Source organism: Mixophyes fleayi, chromosome 4, assembly GCF_038048845.1.
Source record: "Mixophyes fleayi isolate aMixFle1 chromosome 4, aMixFle1.hap1, whole genome shotgun sequence".
NCBI classification, from domain to species: Eukaryota; Metazoa; Chordata; class Amphibia; order Anura; family Limnodynastidae; genus Mixophyes; species Mixophyes fleayi.
The window spans coordinates 56,017,882-56,032,849 of record NC_134405.1 but is presented as its reverse complement, the minus strand read 5'-3'; positions in this window follow the sequence as shown (position 1 = coordinate 56,032,849).

The window sequence follows — 14,968 nt, the reverse complement described above, 5'->3', positions numbered from 1 at the left end:
CCCCCTTTAGTCTGATGAGTCCAGTGAGCCCCAGGAGCGACTTGATCATTTTTGGTTTATCACTTTCTGGGTAATATTGAGGTGAGATGAGGGAATTATATTTTACAGGCACATCCACAGATACTGTAAATACTTTTAAAATACAGTGGGGATAATGAGAACAGATGTCCTTGCTTTACTCCAGATGCAATTCACACACTTAAAAACATTGTATAGCAATAGATAGGTGCACTTAGCATGAAATATTCATCAGATCAAATGAAAATTTCAATTCTAATACCGGATGCAGGCTTACACTAATGTATTAAAGTAAATATTTCAAAATCACTACAGAACCACAAATAGATATGCTATGCTTATGTGTAATCTGATATAGGAACAGTAAAACTATGTTGTTAGGGGGAAGCTACTGAAACTTTTCACGCTAGTAACTAGTACTAAGTGTTACTAGTAACACTTATCTCCGTGGTCGCTGACTGGGGGGTTACGTGTGCAAGTATGCTTTGTGCTGAGAGAAAAGTCATTTTTAAGGGAATAGGAAAGTTATGAGCGAATCAGGAATTAGTGCCGAGGAACTTAGTCTAAAGCAGGTGGATATTGTGGATGTGTTGGGTCAATATAGGTATTCCTACTTCTAGTTTCTGTTGTAGAGTGAAGCATATTTAGCAATGACTTTAAACTCTATCCAATCACACCATATTGCACAGATTTATCTACGGAGAAATAGTATCCAGTCATTCATACCCGTATAATAATCCAACTTCGCCATCCAGTCTCCTATAGAAGGAGGAGAGGGATGTACAGTGGGCCGGTATCACAGCCAACACGTCACTGTTAAGATGCTTCAATAAGGATTTTTTATATTGGGCAATGGGCTTGTTGATTAAATTGAGTAACCAAAAACTTTATAGATAGTTTGGTATTTCAGTTCCTGTGCTTTCTCGAGGTGGTTATCACTCCCTCCCCGAATTGCCATATTTTGGGACAATCCCACCAAATGTACCACCTAGACAGAATTTTACATTGAGTCTCCTCCACAGTGATGCTAACAGAACTAGCCTGTGTTATTGAGAAGATGTTAGACAAGTTTTGTTCTCCAACTAAGTTTCCTAAGTCTCGTTCCCAGTCTTTTGTGAATATGAGGGCATGCTTGGGATAGTGGGAAGTCGTTGTGTGCATTGTTTCAAATAAAGTGAGATCCCCTCCCTTTCGCATGTCTGCTGTACTACTGATATTTCAGCTGCAGATATCTCCAGATTTCTGAATTAGGCAGGTCCCAATTGAGTGAAATATCACTGAAATGAGAGAACATCCTCCACGCCCATCAGCTGGTCGGCACGTAAAATCCCCACCCGTGTCCAACATCTGAATGTACCCATGGGGTCTCCCAGAGGAAAAGCTGGGTTGGTGAACAGTGGAGTAAGAGGGGAAGTTGGAGAGGATATCTGTTTTTGTTCCCGTAGCCTGGACCACGGTGTCAGCATGGGGGTTATGTCACACTTGCCTACTCTCCTGAAATTTCCAGTAGACTCCCGAGTTTCGGGGAGTCCTCCTGGAGTCCCGGAAGAGTATGCAAACCTAGTGGACCCTGTAAAATGCCGAAATTCACAGCATTGAATAGTGGGGGGAGGGGCTTAAGCCCATCATTAAGCCCCACCCCCACTATTCAATACCTTGGTTTTATGTATTTTATAGTAGGAGCGGGCTATAGTGCCATAACGACGTCGTCACGCCCCCTCCTACCATTTGTCACATGATCTGTACTCCGGGATGCTGAATGGAAAGAAGTTCGGATAGCCACGGAAGGATCTTGGCGGTAACTTTAAACAGGGATTCCGCTATCAACACCCACTGTTTAACTTCCCCACCTCTCATCCAATCTATGATCCGATTCAGTATCCATCCTAAGTGTTTGCGTTTGTAGAGAATGTCACTCATAAAACGTGGTTTTCTTTCACCCCACACAAACTGCCAGTTATAGCGTTCTGTCCCAGTACTGCTGCCTGCTCTTGTGCTTTATTGGTGTTGAACCTTGGATTGCCTTCTCCGTGTATGACTTCTGCCTGTTCCTGGATTCTGAACCATGGCCTGTGACCCTGACCTTCTGCCTATACCTGGACTCCGAACCATTGCTTGTGACCCTGACCCTGCTGGTACATCTCCACCGGTGCTCTGTCCAGTCTGTCCAGGTTTATTACCTCTTGTACCTGTGCGCCGCCATGTGAGCATAAACTTGTGCTACACTGAGCATAAGTCCTGGGGGCATCCGAGTACCTGTGAGCATAACCAGTCTCTACGGGAAAGGCGGCTGCTAAAGGTGCAGACCTCTTCTACTAAAGTTTAATAAGTTTATGTTGCACTGGTTGCCATAACAGTTGGTCAATTGGCTGCTATTAAATTGCCCTTAGTCTCTCTGTGTGTGTGTGTATGTTAGGGAATTTAGATTGTAAGCTCCAATGGGGCAGGGACTGATGTGAATGAGTTCTCTGTACAGCGCTGCGGAATTAGTGGCGCTATATAAATAATAAGATGATGATGATTATATAATTCTCGGGAATATATTCATTTTAATGATATTATTCCTCCCTATCCAGGAAAAGTTTCTATTGCACAAATCTTTTAGAACTTTGCTAATTTTGATACTAATAGGTTTAAAATTATCCTCAAAGATCTGGGACACATCACTGTTAATAGTAACACCCAAATACTTTATCTGTATTGGGTGCCACGCCAAGGTGAATGCATGTTTCAGTCCTTCAATGTGACTGGGAGGGGATGATTATTTAAGCGAGACTGATTCTGTGTAGTTAATCTTAAAATTAGAGAGACTTCCAAATCTTTGGATCTCTATTAGCAGATTTGGGATCAAGACAATGAGATTAGTAATGACAGCCAGGAGATCGTCAGCAACAAAATGATAACTTAAATTTATTCTCACCCACCCATATGCCTGATATATCTGGGTTTACCCTTATGGATCTTGCAAGAGTCTCAATGCATAATACAAAAATCATTGATGACAGTGGGCATCCTTGTCTGGTGTCGTTTGTGATATCTACTGGGTCAGAAAAAGCCCCATTCATCTTGATCCTGGCAGTAGGGTGTGTATATTATGTACAGATCCCGTGAAGTACAAATTGACCCATTCCCGAGTGTCCCAGCATGCCCAACATAAAGTACCAGTCTATTCTGTCAAAGGCCTTTTCAAGATCAATTGACAGCAGTATTGACAGGGTGATGGAGCATGAGGCTAAGTGTATCAAGTTAATTATCTTGATTGTGTTGTCTCGTGCCTCTCGGCCCGGGTCAGATCCTACTCGGTCAGGATGTATTCATTTAGGTAGAATGAGCTTAAGTCTATTTGCTAAAAGCTTGGCATGTAGTTTCACATCTATATTAAGTAAGGAAATGGGCCTGCAGCTAGGGCACTGGGATGGATCTTTCCCCTCCTTGTGTAAAATAGTGATGTGGGCTTCAAATAACTGTTTGGAAAAATGTGTTTTTCAAAAATAGCATTAAATGCCTGAAGCATCAGACGTGCCAGCTTATTTTATAAGTCTTATAGCACAATATCATAAGCCCATCTGGTCCAGGGCTTTTCCCAGATGGAGTTGTTTTAATGGAGTCTTCTAATTCTCCAGGTGATCCATTAGCTGTATGTCATAGACTGTGAGGGTGGGAAAATGTATTTCTTTTACATAAGAAGAAATATATTTTTTCTGATGGCGATGTCTATAGAGGTGGTGCTGTGGGAAAGATTATAAAGTTTTGAATAATATGTGTGGAATGCTGTGGTCATCTCTGCCGTATAATGACAGCTCCTTCCTGCGTCATTTTGAGTGCTGTGGATGTAGATGTGGATGTGCCCTTTGTGGTGGGAGCCCCCTTGCCAATAGTTTGCCTGACTTGTTCCCCCACTATAAGAACTGGTTATGGCATCCGAGAAGGTGAAGTTTGGTCCTATCCGATATTAATTTGTTTAATGCTGTCCTCGTTTCTGTCAGTTCTGCGAGGCTTTCTTTGGCTAGAGAAGCTTTATGTCTTGTTTCTAAGATAGTTAGTTTTTGGAGACGTGTGTCTCTCTGAGCTTCTTTTTGTTCCTTCATTAAGGCACCCAGTTGTATAAGTTTGTGAGCCTCCCATACTGGAGCATTAGAAGTTTGCTTATCAGTTGTAGATGTCTATGGGAGAGGAGTATATAATCTGTTCTGGAGTAAAGTTAATGTGGGAGGAAAAAGTAAATTCACTGTCCGTGGGAAGTTTAAGTCTCCATGTGTCAACCAGCTGATGTTCGTGGAGGGTGCAATTGAGTTCACCATTGATCACCTGAATCCCATCTTTCAGTGAGTCTATTTGTTCCATGAGCTCAAGAAAAATAGGTTGTCCCTGGTTAGGTATAAAAATGTTTACAAAGGTGTACTTTTGATTATAAATTTTGCATTTCAGTAGCAACCCTCTACCATCCTCTTGAAGTGGTTGCCGTGAGTGTGACATGGATAGACCACCATAAGTTTGGACGTTATCTTACCCTGTATTGAGAATTGAATTGAAAATTGTGGAGGTCTGTAAATCCCTGTTAGTAGCTGGTGGATGGGGAGAGGGTTTAAAGATAGGAGGGTTGTAGAGAGAAAGAGGGTACAACAACAAAAAAGGCAACTATTGAACAATATGAAAAACAGATGAAACAGAGAACAGAATAAACCACACAGTGTTGATGCAACAATTTTATTGCAGGAAAAAAAGTACAAACATTTGTATTGTAGAATATGATAAGTGAAAAGAAATAGTATTACACTTAAAGGTGCTAGTGGTTTGTGGCACAAACCAGTAGCACCACAGGGGATTCCGATAGCATCACAGGTGTCGGGTATTATCATACCAAGAGCTTGAGGTGAAATAGTTGTGCTGTATTTCAGATATGCCAGTGTCCTCCCTGTTGCCTTTAGTGTTGCCACCAGTCTTTGCCCTGGCGGTATGGGTCTCCTTAAATGGCTGTTATCCCTCTGGATGAGAGAGGTTACTAGTTGGAGCAGTTCCTGAAAAGTGGCATCATTGATACAAAGAAAATTCTTAAAGTTATCTGGGTTGTTGTCCCGTATATCTCGGAGGCATATGAGAGAATGTGTCTCTCCTCTTGAACCGATCTTTGCTCCAACAAGATCTACTCTTTCTCCTTATTTTTCTTTGGTTCTGTACCTGCAGTCTTCTTGCCACAGCAAGCAAGAAAAAGTGCAGTTGCTTTTTCTTCTTCTACTGTATCCATTGTAGGTTTAAAAATAGGAATGAATGAAGAGACAGTGTTGCCTTCTCACAACAACATGGCTGTAAAAATCCGCTAAAGGGACGTCCGCTCTTCCCTTTATCGTCCTAAACAAGGCTAGTGTGTATGCAGTCCATGGACCGAGCGATCGGACCATCGATCGGATGTAAAATCGATCGGCATAAAAAGTTGGTGGAAAGTTCTGTAGTGTGTACCCAGCTTTAGTAGCAGTAGATAGTTACAATTGTTAAATGAATTTTAATGCATCATTTACTAATTATTCTAATAGCCCATTCTAACTATCAGTGTATTAAAATGCAAAGGAATATAAATTAGGATAATGACTAATCTGGTCTTACAGATCGTTGTTTAAATTCCCCAGCAGAAACATCTTGTGGGACAGTTACTGTGATCTGCACTTATTAACCTAGAAGAAAAAAAAAGCCAAACAAGAGAAATAGAAAGGAGTCAGTAATGTTCAGTACATAATGTCCGTTGTTGGGGTACAACGGTCAAGCCAACTAATAATGGCTTTCAGGTAGTATGTAATGAACACACATTGCTATCTCAACACCTTCAAATATCCTCTTGGCTCCTTTTCGGGTTCCATTTAGGCTTGATTATCTGTTACAATCTCTCGGACGGCTACTGGGTGTAGACATGAATGATAATCCTGCCAGTCTGGTAGATGTATCTTCTGGAGATCCAAAGTTGAGCAGAAGGAGAAAGATCTGATGGATCTTGCTGGGCTGCTGATCTACCCTTATGAGTCACTTGCAGATGATAGCGATAGCCACATCTATATTTAATATTATTGTTTTGAAGTCATTAGTAAGGGCATCAGGCGCCGCCCCTGCACTTCCGCTGTGTGCTGGGGACGGCTGCCTGTCACCTCTGTTCTGCTGCGTCCCGTTGCCTAGCTCACTCACCTCCATAAATAGAAGTCTCTGGCACCACTATGGTACCAGAGTATTAGATCACCACCTGCTCCAGCGTTCTCCCTGTTTGTTTCCAGTTACCGGCTTCCTGATGCCTACTCCTTGTGTCATTGGCTCCTGATCCGGCTTGTTCGCCAGACCTACCTTTTGGATTTATGTTGCAGTCACTTCAGCTCTTTTGCCTAGTGTCACGGGCACTAGGAGTCTTTACCCAGGGATCACCAGGTGATGGACTTACCAGAGTAGTATAGATGGTAATATGGTACTCTGGTAGCGGGGTGATCACGGAACAGGAGACAGCAGATGGTAGAGAATGCTTGAGGAAAGTCTATGACTAGCAGCACTGGTAATATACAGATAGTAATACACGAGGAACTGAATGGACAAAGGAAACGTGAGGGTAGTCAGTGGTCTGCGGTAGCAAGTTGTACCACTGCTACAGTGAGGAGGAATGTCCAGCAGCAACGAGGAGGTGATGAGAGTCAGCGGTCTGCGTATAGCAAGTTGTACCGCTGCTATGTGAAAGGATACTAGAACAGGTGACTCGGGAAACAAGGATCAGTGGTCTGCCTCTAGCAAGTTGTACCACTGAATATATAAGTGAGAAGGAGCACGGGGAGAGAAATGCAATACAGAGTATACACGGGCACACTGAACTTGATCCCACGATGATATGCACAATATAGTAATGACTGAACAGCACTGCACAATAATACAAAGTCACAGGAACTATCCGGCAAAAGGTAACACAGTCAAATGATGGCAATAGTCTCAGCGGATAGTAACTCCAGGGGAGAACAACTCAGTCCAGCAAGATATGCAATACACCAGCACAGTCAATGAGAAGTATGCATACCGTGGTTCAGGAGCAGGCTGTCAGACAGGAGTGCATGGATACCTGAACGGCTGGAGGCCGGCAGGATGCGAAGTCCCAGGAGGGCAGAAGCGGTAATCAAGTAGGTGCAGCGCACAGGTAGGTAGACCAGCGGAGATGGGAACAAATACTCAGGAAGCAGTAGTATATAGAACTGGACACCTGGAGAACACTGACGTGTAGAGATGGTCTAGACGAGATGTAAGCAGCGAGGCGTTGATCCGATACAGACAGGCGAGTTGACACCGGCAGGAACACTGTAGAAGCACGGAGAGCGGATCAGCTGGCTGCAGACACGAATAGAACTGAAGGGTAGCGGCAAGCAGGATACTGCAGGTACACGGAGGTAGCGGATAGGAATCAGCAGGTGCAGTCTCGATGAAACACGGGAGAGTTGAGATGAGCTGGAACTGTAGTGCACGGAGACAGTGGATAGGAATCAGCTAATACAGTCACGATGAAACACAGGAGAGTTGAAGTGGTCTGGAAACCACAGGAATCAGCAGCGCTGAATACACGAAGAAAACACCTTCAGAGGCTCATGGGAATGAGACTCCAAGATCAGGCAACGTGGTATTGAACACAGGTGCTTTAAATAGGGAGTGTTGCCTGATCTGCCAATTAACTAAAAGGAACATGAACTGAAGGTTTGAAAGGGCTGCACATGCGCAGACCCTCAGGATGGTGGACGGCCACGGTTCCTAAACACACGGGAAGAAGCACTCACAGTCTGGTGAGTGACACCTAGTTTGTCACTGTTACCTGCAGATTATCATGTCATTCTTCCACAGCTTCTCTGCTCTCCTTTAAGGCTGAAAATCGAGTCCTCAGATGCGCGAGATTGTAAGTTAGCAACTTCTTTTCTGACGTCTTGAAGTTTCTCCTCCTATATTTTAAAGTCCTTTTTCGATGGTAATTCTTGCTTAGTCGGTAGGGATTTGAGCATTTGGAGGATTTTATCCATATCTCGTTCATCTGGTGCACTGGAGTTATTGCTTGGGTGTCTCCTGGGGACATATGATCGGTGGTAGTCAGCTGATTGGAAGACAATGGTTGGAGTGTATCACTCTGAGCATAGAGGTATGTCCGCAGTCTTCCCGTAATCCTTCGTAGCAGTGCCCTTCTTAGCTTTGCCCATTTATGCATAAGATGTAACATAAGCTGTGAAGAAGGGCTCACTGAAGTTCAGGAGTATATTCGTCACTGATTGGGTTGTAACTGGCCACTTCCCTCCATTTGGAATTTACACTGCCGTATCTATTGCCCGATGGTTGGGGCTATGTAGGTTCTTATGAAAGTCAGTGTTTCAGGTGTTTCTGGACAGCACGGTTGGGAACGTGGCAGGTATGATGGTCACTGTTACTAAAGAAAAAAGAGAAGAAGTATATATCAGGGCACCCCGGGATGTTTAATTCAAATAAAAGCATCTATTTTATTGGTATGCATTAAAAAAATATATGGGTTGTTTGTTTTTGGGTTTTTTTTTGGGGGGGGGGGGGGGGGTTCAACAGTTTCATACAGGGTTGTGAAATAAGTAAAAACAAAAAAGTGAACAATAGTGATTAACTGTGTATTGATATAAAATTACAGACCAGCTGCAATGGCTTTGCTATTTCACAGGTACCTTCTTAATAAGCACCTTTATTAATGGGTAAGTTTTGTTTCTGCCAAGAATGATAGTCTAAAATATTATTAGATTATTTCATATAGTCATCACAACAAGAAATAATTATATGTAGTACTAAGGTTTATCTATTATAACCTCTCCACTAATCATCTTATGGTGTTAATAACGATAATATATCTGACTATATTGCTGACTGCCTAACAATAAATGAGTAATATAGGGGCATATTTAACAAATTACGGTATTGCACTATCGTGCACTTACCGTGTAATTAGGTCAACGAAGTGTCCAACTCACATTTATTAAAGGCGCATCGCACTGATGACTGTTGAAAATGAGTCCTTTTCACTGCAGATCGTTTTTGCGGGGCCGCCATTTAACGAGTCCCGAAAAAATATATTTTTCGGGAACTTGTTATGTAAATGTACGATCATACGAACTGTTGCTGAAGCTTTTCTTCTTCGTTATGTCCAGCTCTGCTCCGGAGAGCAGAGCTGGACAGCGCATGTGTGGAGGGATCACATGATCCCTCCCTGTCACTCAGCGCGCTCTCTCTGCAACGATAGTAGCAGAGACAGAGCGGGGACTTGTGCACTGCACATGCGCAATTGAATGAAGTAGAGGAACGAAGAGGAGATCCCGAGACAGCGCAACCGAAGAGGGGGGTAAGTGTGATTTTTTCTATCACAGAAACAGCAGTTTATCGGAACTGCTGTTTCTGTGTTCCCTTTTTAATAAATTTGAGAAATAGTTCAATCCTTATCCTTGCGATAAGGATTGATAACTATTTCTCACTTTTGCCGATTAATGATAAATGTGCCCCTTTTTTCGGGACTTGTTAAATGGCGGCCCCGATCAGTCACCATACTGTTGTATGGTGACTGCTCGCAAAAACGATCTGCAGTGAAAAGGACTCATTTTCAACAGTCATCAGTGCGATGCGCCTTTAATAAATGTGAGTTGGACACTTCGTTGACCTAATTACACTGTAAGTGCACGATAGTGCAATACCGTGATTTGTTAAATATGCCCCTATATTCGTTAGTTGGTTCAGACCACGTAGTACAGTGCTGGGGAATTAGTGGCGCTATATAAAAAATAAATGATGATGAGGTATGTATCACCTCCCGTGAATATAGAATAACAGGAGTTCAGCTACATATAATTTCCACATTGGTATCTGTGTTGAGTAGACTTAAATAGTAAATGAACTGGCAATCATTTGGCTGCCCAATTGTTAGTTATCTGCAGCAACATAGTTATGGCTGGTGCTGTTAAACAGGCTCGTGAATGCTTTAGATATCAGCTCCTTAATAAGGAAACAAACGTGTATTGCTGACTGGGTAACAAACAGCTGATCTGTGGCCATAAATCGCTATTGTAGGGAGTTTTGGTGATACTACCTAATCAAATCTAATTTCCATAATAGGATTGTGAAATAAACAAAGCAAACGCTGACGCACGTTTCACTTGTATGCTTTCTCAAGGCAAGACGAGTTACTGAAATGTCAGGTTCTTTATACCATGTAGATCTGGCCCCCATTGTGACATCATTCAATACAACCAATCAGGGGATTAAGCTTTTTAGCATGATAGACAGTTGAAGCTACCAATCCAAGCAAAAGTCCCTCCCATCCCGGATTACTATTGGTCCAAAAATGCTGTGATTCATTACACGGGAATGAGGATATATTCTACTACTGCATGTTGGTTATAACAATAAATAAAGATTGTTCTATTATAATAGCAGGATATTGGACGCCAATGGGAGGGACTTTTGATTAGATTGGTAGCTTCAACTGTCTATTATGCTAAGAAGTTTAATTCCCTGATTGGTTCTATTGAATGATATCACAATGGGGGCCGGATCTACATGGTATAAAGAACCTGCCATAACTATGTTGCTGCAGATAACTAACAATTGGGCAGCCAAATGATTGCCAGTTCATTTACTATTTAAGTCTACTCAACACAGATACCAATGTGGAAATTATAGGTAGCTGAACCTGTTATAGGTAGCTGAACCTGTTATTCTATATTCACGGGAATTCACTATTGGACAGCGGGTGATACATACCTACATGGTCTGAACCAACTAACGAATATAATATTACTCATTTATTGTTAGGCAGTCAGCAATATAGTCAGATATATTATCGATATCAACACCATATGATGATTACTTTAGTGGAGAGGTTATAATAGATAAACCTTAGTACTACATATAATTATTTCTTGTTGTGATGACTATATGAAATAATATAGTTCTAATAATATTTTAGACCATCACCCTGTATGAAACTGTTAAAAAAAATTATATATTTTTTAATGCATACCAATAAAATAGATGCTTTTAATTGAATTAAACATCCCGAAGTGCCTCGCTATATACTTCCTCTCTTTTCTTCTTTTGCTTTTATGATATAAGTATTTGGGTGCACCCCTCAGAGAAACAAAGATAAATATCAGTGATACTAGTTGAGATTTAGATGAATACCTATTGTAATAGGGGATGTTCTATGATATATATTATTGAATTAATAATCTGATGTGGTTAATCTCCCTTTCTTACACTATGATTGTCACTGTGCCAATGGCCACTTGTGCGAGAGTTAAACACTATAGAGGGCCACCAGACTTATCAGAAAGATAGTATTATGAATGATACGGTAGTTATTCTAAGCAGGGTAATATTCTTACCAGACTAATTAACACTGTCTATAAGGGGCAGCGATGGTCACCAGGTGGCAGCACCGTCCCAGCAATAGAAATTTGAAGTACCGCCTGTGTTAAGTCTTGTTGCTTTGTGCCAGCCCCTGCCAGTTTCATTCTGTGATGCCAAATTGCAAGTACAGGGAGAGGAACATGTAAATCGTATCAGCATGTAGCGCTGCATGGTGATGTAGCAAGCTGGCAGCACACGCCGGTGACAGGAAGCAGAATGAGTCTACTCACTACAAGGATGTCACTTACTGGACAGCGAAGATAATGGCATGGCGCAGCCAGGGCTGCCAAGAGGAATTCAGGGCCCCGGTACAACAACTTGGGGCCCCCTTATACTTGAGAATGTAATTTTTTTTTGCAGCGGCGCAAAATTGCTAGTGGCTCTGTTCATACAATTGGGGGCATGGCTATGCATCATTGCTGCAACTGAAAAAAAAAAAGTTTACACAATACAATAAAAAAAGACTAAAAAAAGTGGGCAGTGATGGCCCGGCCCGCCCCCCCCCCCCCCCTCTCGGTGGCCCTGGTGCCCGCTCCCCCCCTCTTGGCGGCCCTGGTGCAGGGGGGAGATCTCAATACCGCTCCACCGCGGATCTGATGCCGCGTCTGGTGAGTACGCTGGGGAGGTAATCTTGAAGATTTAGTGGTTTGGTTGGTAGAGGCAGTGCATAGAGATGGGCGGGCTTGGATCCCCAAGATCCGAACCCGCCCGAACTTTGCCTATCCGAGTACAGAGCCGAGCAGGCTCGGTACTCTCCCGCCCGATCGAAATTGAGGCAAAACGTCATCGTGACGTCGTCAGATCTCGGGGCTCGGTTCTCGCGATATTTGAAATGCATAAATACCAGCCTCCACAGCAATCCATCGCCATTTGACAGAGGGAGAGAGCAGTGTTAGGTCACAGGCTGTATTAGAGCAGGGACAGAGCAATAATTGTATACCTTATTCTTTCAATTATTATTGCAATTCTGATACCAATTCTATTAGCGATTGTTAGAGCAGGAAGAGAGGAGGATAGAGGAGGCATTTTTTTCAATATTTTGCACTACAAGTGCTTTGGTGTGTCCCATATTTCCCAGTGTGAAACAATAATTTTTCTGGCTTTCAAAAGTCATATATAGCAGCAGTCGCTATACAATATTTTGCACTACAAGTGCTTTGGGGTGTCCCATATTCCCCAGTGTGAAACAATAATTTTTCTGGCTGCAAAAAGTCATATTTGTCAGCAGTATCTATACAATATTTTGCACTACAAGTGGTTTGGGCTCATTAAAATGGATTCAAAGCAGTCCACATATGAGCAGAATCAGCAAGCAGGTGCTGGCACCAGTCCTGATGGTAGTGTTCCCAGTACGTCATCTGGTAAAGCCTATGTTAAATTACATAGTCTTTTTAAATCAGGAGGAAAAAACACACACCCCAAAAAAATTTACTGTGTTGAAGCGAAAAAGAAGTGTAACTGAGGAAAAGTTAACTTGCGATAAAAAAATAAATTGCCAACATGCCATTCTACACACGCAGTGGCAAAGAAAGAATGAGGCCTTCGCCTTTCTCTATTAGTGGCAGATCAAAAAATGTTACTGAGCCTTCTTCTTGTACGGTCACTCGTGACCAAGCAAGACCAAGTAATTTGGAGTCTAAAAGTGGTGCACAACTACTGTTACGCGTGAAAGCCGAGCTGCAAGAAACCAGTAAGGCATTAGAGGATAATGTATGCTCAGAATCAGAAATGACACCAATCCCTGTGGAGAGTCCATCCACCAGTGGTATGTCTAATCGTGAGCATTCTGTTAGTGACAGTGTACCCATAAAGAAGGGTCCTTTCAGCAGTTCTGATGATGTGTGCCTGAACAGCCCGAGTGTAGCCGGTGATACACCAATTGAGGATGCCACTTTGGAATTAGAAGAGGATGAAGGGGAGATTTGTGTAGGCGGCGAGGACGCTAATGATGATGTTGATGAGGATGATGCAGACAGATACCAAATTGCCTTTCTAAATTTCTATTTATATTTTAGATTATATAACGGATGAATTGTTTTCTATTTTACTACTAGTGGAGAGGGGGTCTGATACAGACTGCCACCAAACTGCCTTTGTCCATTTCTATTTAACGTACAGCCTATGCAGGCTGATTTTTTCCTATTTAACTACAAGTGGAGGATGTAATATATACCCAAAGACGATGGCTACATTGCCAATAGTCAAAGATGGAGGGGGAAGACAACCAGGTTTGTCTGTATAATTTGCAGGCAAGTGTTAGACTTAAGGACGGCCTACCAGGGATTAAACTGTTTTTTTCTTAATTTATTAGCTTTAGAATTACCTCACTTATCCAAGAAACTTGTGGAGCACTAAATTAAAACTAAAAACCAAACAAAACCAAAACACGCAAGGGTGGTTTTGCCAAAACCAAAACACAAAGGTAATCCAGAACCAAAACCAAAACACGGGGGTCAGTGACCATCTCTAGTAGTGCAGTTCATTTTGAAATATTATAAATATATACATATATAGTACCCTTAATTGGGTACTAATAAGAGCAAATAAAGGGCCTATTAAGACCGCCAATCCCGATCCACATCTCATTGCCATCCATCAGATGTTGGCTAAGATGAAGGGTAAATGTGGTCAGACACTGTTACCCCATATAGACAATGAGTGGATGCATGAATAGATGTGCCCATCGTCTATTAGTTGTAATGGTGCCCAGTTGTATTTGGATATTTGGCCCAAATAGCCACATGTGTATGTTCGTATATTGGCAAAATCTCACAGAGATCCGGCTGCTGCAAGGTATAGTCGATAGAACAGACTGCATTGTGGGTAGGCACCTTGACATATTGTTTTACAACACACTGAGCAGTGAAAATGGATTTCAGCATTGTATAATGAAGACAGTGTCATACATATAAATGGAATATAATCTCAAATTGTGGTTGCTGCTCAATTTCAGTCTCTTTGACTCACACTTGAGTTTTTAATTTGTCTTAAAAAAATCATGTCCTGTCAGTATGTATAGTCTGCATGTGAAACGCGTTGTGTAGGAAACATAGCTATAGGGTGTAGAATCATCATCATCACCATTTATTTTATATAGCGCCACTAATTCCGCCACGCTGTACAGAGAACTCAATCACATCAGTCCATGCCCCATTGGGGCTTACAGTCTAAATTCCCTAACACACTGTTAGGTGCCGTCTCCGCGCTCTCCACAGGCGCCGGAGACAGACACCTTCTCTCTGCAATCCACGTCCTGTTGCCTAGCAGCAGAACGCTATCTCTGCTCACCTGTCTGCAGCCAGCATGTCTAAACCGCCTAAATCTCCCTAACCCAATCAGGAGGCACCTTAGGGTATAGAAAAGCAGCCTCTGACATATGTCTAGTGCCAGAGTATTGGTTCTTCCAGCTCCAGCAGTGTTGTTCCTGTGTTACTCCTGTTTATTGACTCCTTGGCTATAGTTTGACTTCTTTTCCGGATCATCCCTTGTTCTTCGCTGCCCGCACTGGTTTTGACCCTTGGACTGTTCCTGACTACGATTTGCC